Genomic DNA, 10,220 nt, shown 5'->3' on the forward strand with positions numbered 1-10,220 from the left:
ATTTCAATTGTACTACTTCTTACTAGCTATTACATCAACTTAGAAGCTTCATCTGTGTTTTACTATGCTGCTTTTAGTGTCTCTGCATACTGCAGCACGCGACATAGCTTTGCAGTCGATAAGTGCAACCGTTTCAGAGAGAAGGGCGGCCAATTTCACGATCTGGCTTTAGGTCGATTCGATAACAAATGACGAAAACGGAAGGATTTCTCAGATTTTTACTACATATGAACACTTTTCATATTCTCCCAGGCAAGTCAGCTGCTAGTCCTCCTTTCATGCAGAATCTTAAGGTCCTAGCTCATGTCCAAGTCACGAAAGCCAGCAAAAACGTCAATAATCGATACCTAAAACTTGAATTGTAGTACCTCTTACTGGCTATTACATCAGCTTAGAAGCTTAATCTGTGTTCTACTATGGTGATTTTAGTGTCTCCACATACCGCAGCACTCGACATAGCTTTGCAGACGATAAGTACAACCGTTTCAGAGAGAAGAGCGGCCAATGTCACGATCTGGCTTTAAGACGATTCGATAACCAACGACGAAAACGTACGGATTTCTCGGGTTTTTACTACATATGAACACTTTTCACTTTCTCCCGTGCAACTCGGCTGCTAGTCCTCCTTTCATGCAGAATCTTAAGGTCCTAGCTCATGTCCAAGGCACCAAAGCCAGCTAAAAAGTCAATAATCGATATCTAAAATTTCAATTGTACTACTTCTTACTAGCTATTACATCAACTTAGATGCTTCATCTGTGTTCTACTATGCTGCTTTTAGTGTCCCCGCATACTGCAGCACGCGACATTGCTTTGCAGACGATAAGTGCAACTGTTTCAGAGAGAAGAGCGCCCAATGTGACGATCAGGCTTTAAGTCGATTCAATAACAAACGACGAAAACGGACGGATTTCTCAGGTTTTTACTACATATGAACACTTTTCACATTCTTCAGTGCAACTCGGCTGCTAGTCCTGCTTTCATGCAGAATCTTAAGGTCCTAGCTCATGTCCAAGGCACCAAAGCCAGCTAAAAAGTCAATAATCGATACCTAAAACTGGAATTGTACTACTTCTTACTGGCTATTACATCAACTTAGAAGCTTCATCTGTGTTCTACTATGGTGCTTTTAGTGTCTCCGCATACCGCAGCACGCGACATAGCTTTCAGACGATAAGTACAGCCGTTTCAGAGAGAAGGGCGGACAATGTTACGATCTGGCCTTTAGTCGACTCGATAACAAAAGACTAAAACGGACGGATTTCTCAGGTTAATACTACATATGAGCACATTTCACATTCTCCCGTGCAACTCGCCTGCTAGTCCTCCTTTCATGCAGAATCTTAAGGTCCTAGCTCATGACCAAGGCACCAAAGCCAGCTAAATAGTCTATATTCGATACCTAAAACTTGACTTGTACTACTTCTTACTGGCTATTACATCAACTTAGAATCTTCATCTGTGTTCTACTATGGTGCGTTTAGTGTCTCCACATACCGCAGCACGCGACGTAGCTTTGCAGACGATAAGTACAACCGTTTCAGAGAGGAGAGCGGCCAATGTGACGATCTGGCAATAAGTCGATTCGTTAACAAATGACGATGGCGAACGGATCTCTCAGGTTTTTACTACATATGAACACTTTTTACAATCTCCCGTGCAACTCGGCTGCTAGTCCTCCTTTCATGCAGAATCTTAAGGTCCTAGCTCATGTCCAAGGCACCAAAGCCAGCTAAAAAGTCAATAATCGATACCTAAAACTTGAATTGTACTACCTCTTACTAGCTATTACATCAACTTAGAAGCTTCATCTGTGTTGTACTATGGTGCTTTTAGTTTCTCCACATGCCGCAGCACGCGACATAGCTTTGCAGACGATAAGTACAACCGTTTCAGAGAGAAGAGCAGCCAATGTGACGATCTGGCTTTAAGACGAATCGATAACCAATGACGAAAACGTATGGATTTCTCAGGTTTTTACTACATATGAACACTTTTCACATTCTCCCGTACAACTCGGCTGCTAGTCCTTCTTTCATGCAGAATCTTAAGGTCCTAGCTCATGTCCAAGGCACCAAAGCCAGCTACAAAGTCAATAATCGATACCTAAAACTTGAATTGTACTACTTCTTACTGGCTATTACATCAACTTAGAAGCTTCATCTGTGTTCTACTATGGTGCTTTAAGTGTCTGCGCATACCGCAGCACGCGACATAGCATTGCAGACGATAAGTACAACAGCGTCAGAGGGAAGAGCGGCCAATGTGACGATCTGGCTTTAAGTCGATTCCATAACAAATGACGAAAACGGACGGATTTCTCAGGTTTTTACTACATATGAACACATTTCACATTCTCCCGTACATAAGTACAACAGCGTCAGAGGGAAGAGCGGCCAATGTGACGATCTGGCTTTAAGTCGATTCCATAACAAATGACGAAAACGGACGGATTTCTCAGGTTTTTACTACATATGAACACATTTCACATTCTCCCGTGCAACTCGGCTGCTAACCCTCCTTTCATGCAGAATCTTAAGGTCCTAGCTCATGTCCAAGGCACCAAAGCCAGCTAAAAAGTCAATAATCGATACCTAAAACTTGAATTGTACTACTTCTTACTGGCTATTACATCAACTTAGAAGCTTCACCTGTGTTCTACTATGGTGCTTTTAGTGTCTCCGCATACCGCAGCACGCGACATAACTTTGCAGACGATAAGTACAACCGTTTCAGAGAGAAGAGCGGCCAATGTCACGATCCGGTTTTAAGTCGATTCGATTACATATTACGAAAATGGACGGATTTCTCAGGTTTTTACTACATATGAAAACTTTTCACATCCTCCCGTGCAACTCGGCTGCTAGTCCTCCTTTCATGCAGAATCTTACGGTCCTAGCTCATGTCCAAGGCACCAAAGCCAGCTAAAAAGTCAATAATCGATACCTAAAACTTGAATTGTACTACCTCTTACTAGCTATTACATCAACTTAGAAGCTTCATCTGTGTTCTACTATGGTGCTTTTAGTTTCTCCACATGCCGCAGCACGCGACATAGCTTTGCAGACGATAAGTACAACCGTTTCAGAGAGAAGAGCAGCCAATGTGACGATCTGGCTTTAAGACGAATCGATAACCAATGACGAAAACGTATGGATTTCTCAGGTTTTTACTACATATGAACACTTTTCACATTCTCCCGTACAACTCGGCTGCTAGTCCTTCTTTCATGCAGAATCTTAAGGTCCTAGCTCATGTCCAAGGCACCAAAGCCAGCTACAAAATCAATAATCGATACCTAAAACTTGAATTGTACTACTTCTTACTGGCTATTACATCAACTTAGATGCTTCATCTGTGTTCTACTATGGTGCATTTAGTGTCTATACATACCGCAGCACGCGACATAGCTTTGCAGACGATAAGTACAACCGTTTCAGAGAGGAGAGCGGCCAATGTGACGATCTGACTTTAAGTCGATTCGTTAACAAATGACGATGGCGAACGGATCTCTCAGGTTTTTACTACATATGAACACTTTTCACAATCTCCCGTGCAACTCGGCTGCTAGTCCTCCTTTCATGCAGAATTTTAAGGTCCTAGCTCATGTCCAAGGCACCAAAGCCAGCTACAAAGTCAATAATCGATACCTAAAACTTGAATTGTACTACTTCTTACTGGCTATTACATCAACTTAGAAGCTTCATCTGTGTTCTACTATGGTGCTTTAAGTGTCTGCGCATACCGCAGCACGCGACATAGCATTGCAGACGATAAGTACAACAGCGTCAGAGGGAAGAGCGGCCAATGTGACGATCTGGCTTTAAGTCGATTCCATAACAAATGACGAAAACGGACGGATTTCTCAGGTTTTTACTACATATGAACACATTTCACATTCTCCCGTACATAAGTACAACAGCGTCAGAGGGAAGAGCGGCCAATGTGACGATCTGGCTTTAAGTCGATTCCATAACAAATGACGAAAACGGACGGATTTCTCAGGTTTTTACTACATATGAACACATTTCACATTCTCCCGTGCAACTCGGCTGCTAACCCTCCTTTCATGCAGAATCTTAAGGTCCTAGCTCATGTCCAAGGCACCAAAGCCAGCTAAAAAGTCAATAATCGATACCTAAAACTTGAATTGTACTACTTCTTACTGGCTATTACATCAACTTAGAAGCTTCACCTGTGTTCTACTATGGTGCTTTTAGTGTCTCCGCATACCGCAGCACGCGACATAGCTTTGCAGACGATAAGTACAACCGTTTCAGAGAGAAGAGCGGCCAATGTCACGATCCGGTTTTAAGTCGATTCGATTACATATTACGAAAATGGACGGATTTCTCAGGTTTTTACTACATATGAAAACTTTTCACATCCTCCCGTGCAACTCTGCTTTCATGCAGAATCTTACGGTCCTAGCTCATGTCCAAGGCACCAAAGCCAGCTAAAAAGTCAATAATCGATACCTAAAACTTGAATTGTACTACCTCTTACTAGCTATTACATCAACTTAGAAGCTTCATCTGTGTTCTACTATGGTGCTTTTAGTTTCTCCACATGCCGCAGCACGCGACATAGCTTTGCAGACGATAAGTACATCCGTTTCAGAGAGAAGAGCAGCCAATGTGACGATCTGGCTTTAAGACGAATCGATAACCAATGACGAAAACGTATGGATTTCTCAGGTTTTTACTACATATGAACACTTTTGACATTCTCCCGTACAACTCGGCTGCTAGTCCTTCTTTCATGCAGAATCTTAAGGTCCTAGCTCATGTCCAAGGCACCAAAGCCAGCTACAAAATCAATAATCGATACCTAAAACTTGAATTGTACTACTTCTTACTGGCTATTACATCAACTTAGATGCTTCATCTGTGTTCTACTATGGTGCATTTAGTGTCTATACATACCGCAGCACGCGACATAGCTTTGCAGACGATAAGTACAACCGTTTCAGAGAGGAGAGCGGCCAATGTGACGATCTGACTTTAAGTCGATTCGTTAACAAATGACGATGGCGAACGGATCTCTCAGGTTTTTACTACATATGAACACTTTTCACAATCTCCCGTGCAACTCGGCTGCTAGTCCTCCTTTCATGCAGAATCTTAAGGTCCTAGCTCATGTCCAAGGCACCAAAGCCAGCTACAAAGTCAATAATCGATACCTAAAACTTGAATTGTACTACTTCTTACTGGCTATTACATCAACTTAGAAGCTTCATCTGTGTGCTACTATGGTGCTTTAAGTGTCTGCGCATACCGCAGCACGCGACATAGCATTGCAGACGATAAGTACAACAGCGTCAGAGGGAAGAGCGGCCAATGTGACGATCTGGCTTTAAGTCGATTCCATAACAAATGACGAAAACGGACGGATTTCTCAGGTTTTTACTACATATGAACACATTTCACATTCTCCCGTGCAACTCGGCTGCTAACCCTCCTTTCATGCAGAATCTTAAGGTCCTAGCTCATGTCCAAGGCACCAAAGCCAGCTAAAAAGTCAATAATCGATACCTAAAACTTGAATTGTACTACCTCTTACTAGCTATTACATCAACTTAGAAGCTTCATCTGTGTTCTACTATGGTGCTTTTAGTTTCTCCACATGCCGCAGCACGCGACATAGCTTTGCAGACGATAAGTACAACCGTTTCAGAGAGAAGAGCAGCCAATGTGACGATCTGGCTTTAAGACGAATCGATAACCAATGACGAAAACGTATGGATTTCTCAGGTTTTTACTACATATGAACACTTTTCACATTCTCCCGTTCAACTCGGCTGCTAGTCCTTCTTTCATGCAGAATCTTAAGGTCCTAGCTCATGTCCAAGGCACCAAAGCCAGCTACAAAATCAATAATCGATACCTAAAACTTGAATTGTACTACTTCTTACTGGCTATTACATAAACTTAGAAGGTTCATCTGTGTTCTACTATGGTGCATTTAGTATCTATACATACCGCAGCACGGGACATAGCTTTGCAGACGATAAGTACAACCGTTTCAGAGAGGAGAGCGGCCAATGTGACGATCTGGCTTTAAGTCGATTCGTTAACAAATGACGATGGCGAACGGATCTCTCAGGTTTTTACTACATATGAACACTTTTCACAATCTCCCGTGCAACTCGGCTGCTAGTCCTCCTTTCATGCAGAATCTTAAGGTCCTAGCTCATGTCCAAGGCACCAAAGCCTGATGAAAGTCAATAATCGATAACTAAAACTTGAATTGTACTACTTCTTACTGGCTATTACATCAACTTAGCAGCTTCATCCGTGTTTTACTATGGTATTTTTAGTGTCTCCGCATACCGTAGCACACGACATAGCTTTGCAGACGATAAGTACAACCGTTTCAGAGAGAAGGGCGGACAATGTGACGATCTGGCTTTATGTCGATTCGATAACAAAAGACGAAAACGGACGGATTTCTCAGGTTAAAACTACATATTAACACATTTCACATTCTCCCGTGCAACGCGGCTGCTAGTCCTCCTTTCATGCAGAATCTTAAGGTCCTAGCTCATGTCCAAGGCACCAAAGCCAGCTAAAACGTGAATAATCGATACCTAAAACTTGAATTGTACTACTTCTTACTGGCTATTACATCATCTTAGAAGCTTCATCTGTGTTCTACTATGGTGCTTTTAGTGTCTCCGCATACCGCAGCACGCGACATAGCTTTGCTGACGATAAGTACAACCGTTTCAGAGAGAAGAGCGGCCAATGTGACGATCTGGCTTGAAGTCGATTCGATAACAAATGACGAAAACGGACGGATTTCTCAGGTTTTTACTACATATGAACACTTTTCACATTCTCCAGTGCAACTCGGCTGCTAGTCCTCCTTTCATGCCGAATCTTAAGGTCCTAGCTCATGTCCAAGGCACCAAAGCCAGCTAAAAAGTCAATAATCGATGCCCAAATCTTGAATTGTACTACTTCTTACTGGCTATTACATCAACTTAGAAGCTTCATCTGTGTTCTACTATGGTTATTTTGGTGTCTCCGCATAGCGCAGCACGCGACATAGCTTTGCAGACGATAAGTACAACCGTTTCAGAGAGAAGAGTGGCCAATGTGACGATACGGCTTTAAGTCGATTCGATAACAAATGACGAAAATGGACGGATTTCTCAGGTTTTTACTACATATGAAAACTTTTCATATCCTAACGTGCAGCTCGGCTGCTAGTCCTCCTTTCATGCAGAATCTTAAGGTCCTAGCTCATGTCCAAGGCACCAAAGCCAGCTAAAAAGACAATAATCGATATCTAAAATTTCAATTGTACTACTTCTTACTAGCTATTACATCAACTTAGAAGCCTCATCTGTGTTCTACTATGCTGCTTTTAGTGTCTCCGCATACTGCAGCACGCGACATAGCTTTTCAGACGATAAGTGCAACCGTTTCAGAGAGAAGAGTGGCCAATGTGACGATCCGGCTTTAAGTCGACTCGATAACAAAAGACGAAAACGGACGGATTTCTCAGGTTAATACTACATATGAGCACATTTCACATTCTCCCGTGCAAGTTTTCTGCTAGTCTCCCTCTCATGCAGATTCTTAGGGTCCTAGCTCATGTCCAAGGCACCAAAGCCAGCTAAAAAGTCAATAATCGATACCTAAAACTTGAATTGTACTACTTCATACTGGCTATTACATCAACATAGAAGCTTCATCTGTGTCCTACTAAGGTGATTTTAGTGTCTCCACATACCGCAGCACGCGACATAGCTTCGCAGACGATAAGTACAACCGTTTCAGAGAAGAGCGGCCAATGTGACGATCCGGCTTTAAGTCGATTCGGTAATATATGGCGATAACGAACGGATTTCTCAGGTTGTTACTACATATGAACACTTTTCACATTCTCCCATGCATCTCGGCTGCTAGTCCTCCTTTCATGCGGAATCTTAATGTCCTAGCTCATGTCCAAGGCACCAAAGCCAGCTAAAAATTTAATAATCGATACCTTAAACTTGAATTGTACTACCTCTTACTGGCTATTACATCAACTTATAAGCTTCATCTGTGTTCTGCTATGGTGCTTTTAGTGTCTCCACATACCGCAGCACTCGACATAGCTTTGCAGACGATAAGTACAACCGTTTCAGAGAGAAGAGCGTCCAATGTGACGATCCGGCTTTAAGTCGATTCGTTAACAAATGACGATGGCGAACGGATCTCTCAGGTTTTTACTACATATGAACACTTTTCACAATCTCTCGTGCAACTCGGCTGCTAGTCCTCCTTCCATGCAGAATCTTAAGGTCCTAGCTCATGTCCAAGGCACCAAAGCCAGCTACAAAGTCAATAATCGATACCTAAAACTTGAATTGTACTACTTCTTACTGGCTATTACATCAACTTAGAAGCTTCATCTGTGTTCTACTATGGTGCTTTAAGTGTCTGCGCATACCGCAGCACGCGATATAGCTTTCAGACGATAAGTACAACAGTTTCGGAGAGAAGAGCGGCCAATGTGACGATCTGGCTTTAAGTCGATTCGATAACAAATGACAAAACGGACGGACATCTCAGGTTTTTACTACATATGAACACTTTTCACATTCTCCCGTGCAACTCGGCTGCTAGCCCTCTTTTCATGCAGAATCTTAAGGTCCTAGCTCATGTCCAAGGCACCAAAGCCAGCTAAAAAGTCAATAATCGATATCTAAAATTCCAATTGTACTACTTCTTACTAGCTATTACATCAACTTAGAAGCTTCATCTGTGTTCTACTATGGTGATTTTAGTGTCTCCGCATACCGCAGCACGCGACATAGCTTTGCAGACGATAAGTAGAACCGTTTCAGAGATAAGAGCGGCCAATGTCACGATCCGGTTTTAAGTCGATTCGATTACATATTACGAAAATGGACGGATTTCTCAGGTTTTTACTACATATGAAAACTTTTCACATCCTCCCGTGCAACTCTGCTGCTAGTCCTCCTTTCATGCAGAATCTTAAGGTCCTAGCTCATGTCCAAGGCACCAAAGCCAGCTAAAACGTGAATAATCGATACCTAAAACTTGAATTGTACTACTTCTTACTGGCTATTACATCATCTTAGAAGCTTCATCTGTGTTCTACTATGGTGCTTTTAGTGTCTCCGCATACCGCAGCACGCGACATAGCTTTGCTGACGATAAGTACAACCGTTTCAGAGAGAAGAGCGGCCAATGTGACGATCTGGCTTGAAGTCGATTCGATAACAAATGACGAAAACGGACGGATTTCTCAGGTTTTTACTACATATGAACACTTTTCACATTCTCCAGTGCAACTCGGCTGCTAGTCCTCCTTTCATGCCGAATCTTAAGGTCCTAGCTCATGTCCAAGGCACCAAAGCCAGCTAAAAAGTCAATAATCGATGCCCAAATCTTGAATTGTACTACTTCTTACTGGCTATTACATCAACTTAGAAGCTTCATCTGTGTTCTACTATGGTTATTTTGGTGTCTCCGCATAGCGCAGCACGCGACATAGCTTTGCAGACGATAAGTACAACCGTTTCAGAGAGAAGAGTGGCCAATGTGACGATCCGGCTTTAAGTCGATTCGATAACAAATGACGAAAATGGACGGATTTCTCAGGTTTTTACTACATATGAAAACTTTTCATATCCTAACGTGTAGCTCGGCTGCTAGTCCTCCTTTCATGCAGAATCTTAAGCTCCTAGCTCATGTCCAAGGCACCAAAGCCAGCTAAAAAGACAATAATCGATATCTAAAATTTCAATTGTACTACTTCTTACTAGCTATTACATCAACTTAGAAGCTTCATCTGTGTTCTACTATGCTGCTTTTAGTGTCTCCGCATACTGCAGCACGCGACATAGCCTTTCAGACGATAAGTGCAACCGTTTCAGAGAGAAGAGTGGCCAATGTGACGATCCAGCTTTAAGTCGACTCGATAACAAAAGACGAAAACGGACGGATTTCTCAGGTTAATACTGCATATGAGCACATTTCACATTCTCCCGTGCAAGTTTTCTGCTAGTCTCCCTCTCATGCAGATTCTTAGGGTCCTAGCTCATGTCCAAGGCACCAAAGCCAGCTAAAAAGTCAATAATCGATACCTAAAACTTGAATTGTACTACTTCATACTGGCTATTACATCAACATAGAAGCTTCATCTGTGTCCTACTAAGGTGATTTTAGTGTCTCCACATACCGCAGCACGCGACATAGCTT

The sequence above is a fragment of the Schistocerca gregaria genome, unplaced genomic scaffold, assembly GCF_023897955.1.
Source record: "Schistocerca gregaria isolate iqSchGreg1 unplaced genomic scaffold, iqSchGreg1.2 ptg000378l, whole genome shotgun sequence".
In the NCBI taxonomy this organism is placed as follows: Eukaryota; Metazoa; Arthropoda; class Insecta; order Orthoptera; family Acrididae; genus Schistocerca; species Schistocerca gregaria.